Source organism: Phodopus roborovskii, unplaced genomic scaffold (genome assembly GCF_943737965.1).
Source record: "Phodopus roborovskii unplaced genomic scaffold, PHOROB, whole genome shotgun sequence".
Classification (NCBI taxonomy): domain Eukaryota; kingdom Metazoa; phylum Chordata; class Mammalia; order Rodentia; family Cricetidae; genus Phodopus; species Phodopus roborovskii.
Window position 1 is genome coordinate 15,106,279 of NW_026126511.1, and position 7,036 is coordinate 15,113,314.

The window sequence follows — 7,036 nt, forward strand, 5'->3', positions numbered from 1 at the left end:
TTATTTTGCTATAGAAGAAGATCACATTCACCATCCAAACTAACATCATTTACCAGCGGGAAGCCTTACTTTTTCAATGAGCTTCCCCCCCCCCCATCAACCAGCCCATTTCAATAAGTTCCTGAACAAAAGTGAGATATCACAATCCCATTTGAGACCCCTTGGCCTCCACATCCATGGTATCTGAAGCCAGTGCTTTTCTTATAAGATAAAGGTCTTCTTTAAAAGGAATAGGGTTAATTCTGAGACACTGGCAATGTCTCCTTTCACCTTAGCCCTTTTCGTTTTAAGACGATATCCCATTACACGGTCCTTCAATAGTTTGGACTTCTTCAAACAGAGTAAATCTGATTGTTTTTCATTTTAACTTTTGTATTGATTCTTTGTGGGCTTCCCATCATGCATCTCCATCCCACTCATCTCCCCATCCCTCTCCACCCACCCTCTACCTTTACAATTCCTCCCCCAGGATAAAACCAAACAAAATGTAAGAGAAAATAAATGAAGGAAGCCAAGACAAGAAAACATCTTGTCATGGAAGCTGTAGTGTGACAATGTGAGTCACACAGTGCACCTGGTAATTCAAGTGTCGTTAATTGTAAGTGTTCATTTCAGCGAGGCATTGGTCTACTTCGCGGCTTCTGGATTTTTTGCTACACTATAGATTCTCAGCTCTCACTGAGATTCCTCTTAGATATCCTGTTGTTGTCCTGTGACATGGAGATCCTGAAACTTTGGGTCGGCGGGTCTGGCCCCTCCACGTGCTCCATAGATGGGGGTGGATGATGGGATGGGCCAACTCATAGCCCTGGTGCTGGGTCTGGGTAGTTGCTGGATTGGTCAGCCCACCAGCTCTCCCTCATCCCCAACACCAGCACCACCCTGGCTAGCTCACCCTATGTCGTAAGCAGCAAGGGCCAGGGCTGGATCTCCTTCTCCCATGTCCTCCTGAGTGCTGCATCTGGCGAGAGGAAGGATCAGCTCTCTTTCCTGCCATAGGTCTCAGTGAACAAAAGGCAGGGCATCTTTCCCGTGCCCTCACTACTACATGGCGGACAAGGGGTGCATGGCCAGCTCTATCACTGTCAAGTCCTCAGGGCAGGCTCCCCTGAGCCCCGGCAGGCATGATCAACACGGCTATGCTGCCGAGGAGGGCCACAGGGTCTGATATTTTGAGTACTGGAGCTGGTGAGGGGCCGCTCACGTGCCCCGGGGGCTCGCTCTCCCACCTGCTACAGGTGGCTAGGGCTGGAGGGGCAGGGAGGGCATGGCTCCCTTGCTCACACTGTCATGTGGCAGATGAGGGTAGGGACCAGATCGCTCATGCTGTTGTTCTGTGTTAGCTCACCTGCGCCCTGTCAGCGAAGTCAGCTCTACTGGGCTGCCCAGGCCAGCTGCAGCGCGCCCGCTCTCCTGAGTGCTGCATCTGGTGAGGGTCAGGAGCAGCTCTTTCGTCCCCCACATGTGGCAGAAGGGCAAGAGGAGAGGGCATTTTTCTAGCAACCTTACCACATTAGACAAGGGGTGTGGGCCAGCTCTCCCCCTCATGGCAGGCTCACTTGGGTGTGGTGATACATTGCTTCTGATCTAATAAAGCTTGCCTGGAGATCAGAATGCAAAGCTAGCCACAGCCATGGAGGCCAGGCGGTGCTGGGACACACCTTTAATCCCAGCACTAGGAAGGTCTAGAAGACCGGAGCTCAGAGTCTCCTGCTGCACCGTGGCAATAGTCTCCAGCCACACTGAGGCCAGGATCACCCCAGCCCTGGTAGGGGTAGGAGCTCTCTGGTAGCTTGCCTGCTTTGCTTCTGTGATCTCCAGCTTGAACCCCGTTATCTGTCTCTGGCTTTGTATTTGTGTTACACTTGTGCCCTTGCTCACTGGGTCAGGACTACTCTGATGCCCAGGTGCGGTGCAAGGCGCACTCTCCCAAGCTCTGCAGTTGGTGAGGGGCCCGGTTGGCTTTCCCAGCCTGCCACGGTTGGGAAGGGGCAGGGGTTGGGGCACCTTCCCTCACCCACACTGTGGCCTTAGACAAGGTGGGTCAGGACTAGCTCTCTCTGTCCTGCTCTCAGGGACAGCTTACCCACGTCCCTGTCAACACCGTCTGCTGTCCTGCGGCTCAGGCTAGGTGCAGGGACCCGCTCTCCCCAGTGCTGCATTGGAGGGGGGATGCCCTCCTCTCCCTTGTGTTGCTAGTAAGGTGTGGGTGCAACTCTGCATTCCTATCCCCTGCATTCCTATCCCCTGCACGTTGGAAAATTTGATATATTGCTTAAATATAGCTCTGCACCTCAGCTGCTCTGTGCCAACTAAATAGGAATTAAAGCAGGTCAGACCCAGGCACTAGGATCAGATAACTTCAATGTTCAGTCAGCACAAATGAGTATTGCTTTTTGATACCTTACCCAGGGCCATTCATCTTAAAAATGACAAGGAAAAGTCTTTCTACGCATGATCTTACAGCTGTATGTACAGTTATTATAACAGATAGCAACTTGGATCACATAGGGAAAACTATTTTAAGTACCATCAAAGACCCCCAACCTCCAAAGATTTGGGGTCTTTTAGTAGGCTTTAGGGCTCAGATACTACTAGGTAGTTTTAATGGTCTGCCTGATACATTTTAAACAAAGCCATATTTGATAATCATTACGTAATATTATTTTAATTTTAAAAATTATATTTATTTCCATGCATACACTGAAACCAATCTTACTTCTACTTGCTTTCTATTGGTCTTTCATTCCCGTAAGCAAAGCATGTAGAGTTCTTAATGACATTCAAACATTTAATAGTATAAATGATTTTAAAATGGCTGTACATATTGAACATACCCTATATAATACAAAATGTTCAAGCATTCAAAAATCCCTAAAACTCTAGAAGCTTATGTAAAGTTTGGGCTTGCCATTGTCAACAATATACAAATGTTTATTGTTTTACTTACTGAGTCTTTGTAAATTTCACATCATGCACTCCAATCCCAGTCCTCAACCCATCCCTCCATATCTGCCTTCTGTCCTTGCAACTGCCACCTAAAAGAAAACAAAACATTTAAAAAATAAAAATATTAAAAAGAAGAGGGAGCTCATAGACCCCCCCCCAGACTGATAGCTGGGAATCCAGCATGGGACTGACTCAGACCCCCTGAACATGGGTCTCAGTTAGAAGGCCTGGGCAGTCTAAGGGACCTCTGACAGTGGAACCAGGATGTATCCCTGGTGCACAAAGGGACTTTGGGAGCACATTCCCCATGGAGGGATACTCCATTAACATAGAGGCAGGAGGGAAGGCCTAGGCCCTACTCCAAATGACTTGACAGATTTACATGACCCCAACTGGATGGCATTGCCCTACATATAGAATTGGAGTGGGGGGTGGGTGGGAGGGGAGGGTGGTTGGGGGAGGGGATGTGAGGGAAGGAGGGAAGAAAAGAGAGAAGGAAAGAGGGAGGAAGAGAGGGAGGGAGAGAGAACCGGGATTGATCTATAAAAGAAAAAAGAAAAAAAATCTCACCACGGTAGCTGTGTTGTGTCACCGTGTGTCACACAGAGCGCCTTTTTGCCTAAGCAGCTTTACTTGCACAGCTTCTTTTGCAGATGTTCATTGCAATGAGTCACTGTCCGGTTCAAGGTCTCTGGTTTCTGCTACGCTATCAATACTGTGTCCTCACTGGGACTCCTCTCAGATGCCCTGCTCTTGGCCTGTGTTGGGTCTGCAGAACTGGCCTCTTCATACGCCATAGCAGTCCATAGATTTGGTGGGTGTTGGGGTAGGCTGCCTCATAGCCCTACATCTCAGCCTAGGGGGTGGCTGAGTTGCTCAGCTCCTGCCCATGTGCCAGCGGGGCCAGATCTCCTGCTTTGCCCAGGCAAGGGACAGGACCAACTCTCCTATCTATGGCAGCTGGCAAGGACCGAAACCAGCTCTCCAGTACCATCAGGGCCAGCTCCCCTGCACCCACACCGCCAGGGTTATCTCTCTTAAGTTACCTTCCTGAGGTGCAGGGCCCACTATTCCGCCAGTGAGGAGCAGAAGCAGCTCACCCTGACAAGGAGTGGGGCATGCTCTCCGACATCCATCCATCCATCCATCCAGACAATATTCAAATCTTAAAGAGAAAGAGCATAGAGAGTGGGTGTAGGCCAGGCTCCAACCATTTCTACAAATGAAAAGGGGCATGACCATCATTAGTAAGGACCCAAAAGCAGAAAATTAAACAAGAGGCAAATATCACAGAGGTGGACGGCAACCACAGAAGTGGTTTCTGCTAGTACACTTCATTGTACAGTTTTGTTTTACAAAACTATAGAACAATTCATTAATTTGCATGTCATCTTCTACAGGGGCCATACTCACCTTCTCTGTACAGTTGCAATATTAGTGTATATGCTGCAGAAGTCAGCACAGCTAGTGTTTTCAAAAGTTAAAAAAGGTAGACTCCAAGAAGTATATATTTACTACATGGATTCATAGCACCTGGATTGTTTCTACCGTTGCTTTGTTTCTCATTGTAAAATCCATCAAATGCTTGGTGTTTCTGAATAGTTTATTTCTATTCTTTGTTGAATGCAATTCTGTTTTGTAAATGTTCTTTTGGATCTGCCTATCCACCTGTGTTGTGTCAGAGTCAATCAACTGGAAATCAAAAATATTTTAAAACTGTTGTCTTTACTGGGTATGACAGACTTTTTCTTGTCATTCTCTGAACAATAAAACATTAAAGCTATATACACAGCATTTATATTGCATTCAGTATCATAAGTAATCTAAAGATGATTTAAAGTGTGCTCTAGGACATGCATAGGTTATGTGCAAATACCATGCCAAGTTATGTGAAGTACAGAGGCATCCTCACAGTTATCTTTGGATGGTTCTGGAACCAGTCCTATAGAGTGACTACTGGGGACTACCACAACTTGCCAGTCTATGCATTCACGGAAGAACATTTGGATGCTTTCCACGTGTATAAGTAATGTTGCTTGACAGTGACTTAAATATTTAACAAAATCACTGAAGAAGGAAAGGTTTCTTTGGTTTCTGGTTTCAAAAAGCTTTCAAAAATCATCTGTTGTGGCGAAGAAGGCAGCTTGGTTCAAGGCAGTGGGGGCAAGTGCCAGCAGCTCTTCTCAGCATGGCGGAAGAGAAAAAGGCATGAGACCTTCAAAAGCCAGCTTAGGCATCCCTCCTGAGGCTCCACAGCCTCTCAGTGTGGCATCACCAGCTGGGAGTGCACATTTTAAAACATGACCTTATCATGGACACCTCAGATTCAAACCAAACAAACTGTCACAAGCGATGCTGATGTGAACACTTATGTGTAAGTCTTTGCATGAATGCCATTTTCCTTAGATCAATACATAGAAGGTGAGTGGCTAGATTATATGAGAAGCATATATGTTCTTAGAAACTGACAAACTATTCCAAAATCATCTCACCCTTTTATATTCTAAACAACAATGTACAACTTTCTATTCTATATCCTCTCTGCACTTGATGTGGTTTCTTCAATGTCTAATTTTCCATTAATTCAATCCAGTGTATGTTACCTAAAACATTGTCTTCATCTCCTGACTTTCAAATTTAGAATATTCCTTGGCACTGTTTTATGTTTTGAACATGTAAAATACCACAACAAAATTTATCAATAGCCTTGTCTGTTCTAATATTTGTGTGAGTTCTGCGTTGTTTTGCATTCATGGAATTTTTTCTCTTCTTCAAAGGTGATATTTTCCTCAATTTGCACACCTTGCATGCCTTGAATGAACACCGTGTTCTATGAATTTTACTTCATTGGATGCTGGATATTTGTGTCCCCATAAAGGCCAAATACTCTTGAACTTTGCGCCGGGATGCAGCTGCTTCTTTCAGGTCAGGATTTTGATATTTTCTGGTCATTCGGAACTTTGCTTAGTGGGAAACTAGTTGCTAACTGTTGCTACCACAAAGACAAATACCTCTGAGCAATCTGCCTATCATCAAGTTAGGCTAGCAGACATGGGAAGGATTTCTAATACAATGTAAGGTCACGGTGCTCTGTTGTAATCTTCTTAGGTGGTCCTTAATTAACTGTGGGTAGCTTCATCACCCACGTGCATCGATCAACACTCAGGAGATTTTGCAAACCTCTAGGGTTCTGTCTCAAATTCTGTGTTTTGTGAACCCCTGCCCGCTTTGTCTCCCCAGATTCACAGCTTTGTTGACTCAGTTCTGGGAATTTGCCAGGTAGAGCCTGAGTTCTTTCTAGATGGCGGCCTGAATTCCTCTCTAGTCCTCAGCAGGAATAGTCATGGGGTTCACAGCATCTCTTCCTGTCTTCTGTTTCAAACATTTTATCTGGGTTATATGATTTCATATATGAAAGTGACCTGACTCCTGTTACAATGTAGAGCACATCAGCTAAAAGCAGAAGTATGCTTTGCTTATATAAAATCTCCTGATTATAGATGTTAGATATAGTCATGTAGTTAGGCTGCATTAAAGATATGCAAATACAAAGTGCTCACATCAGAGCAGGACTTTTCCTGTGGTGTCGGGCACACACACTGAAGAGACTTGTAGATTTGGTCTCCTTAGCTAGATTCTCATGGCGACAATGGCAAGAATTTTGTCTGGCATTTTTCATTTATGGTTCCATTGTCCCTTGCTTATATCCTGCAGAAGTGGGATAAATAGTGGTAATTACTAATTTGCATTCTTCTGCTTTAATTTGAAGTAATATACCCACTACTGTACTTTCCTAGATACAATGGAAACCTAGGGCTTCATGCATATAAGTTAGGCAAATATCCTACCATTGAGCTGTATCAACACACACACACACACACACACACACACAATTTTTTTTAACATAAGATCTTACTAAACTGACAAGGCTGGTTTTGAACTCATGGTGCTTCTGCCTCAGCCTCTCAGAATATGGAATTATATGCTGAGCCACAAGGCCTGGCTCTGTTACGAGCAGTCTTTCCCGCCAGACTGGCCCCACAACCACATCGGCCTCAAAGAAACACATGGATGCTACATTAGTTAT

The 7,036-nt window shown here is 45.4% G+C and overlaps 1 non-coding gene across 1 annotated transcript; it reads right to left on the bottom strand.

Annotated features, from left to right (window-relative positions):
- Positions 1 to 4,305: 4,305 nt before the first annotated feature.
- On the bottom strand, positions 4,306 to 4,411 carry LOC127230538 (U6 spliceosomal RNA). The gene has a single exon (XR_007835187.1). It is a non-coding gene; the product is annotated as a U6 spliceosomal RNA (small nuclear RNA).
- Positions 4,412 to 7,036: the final 2,625 nt, after the last annotated feature.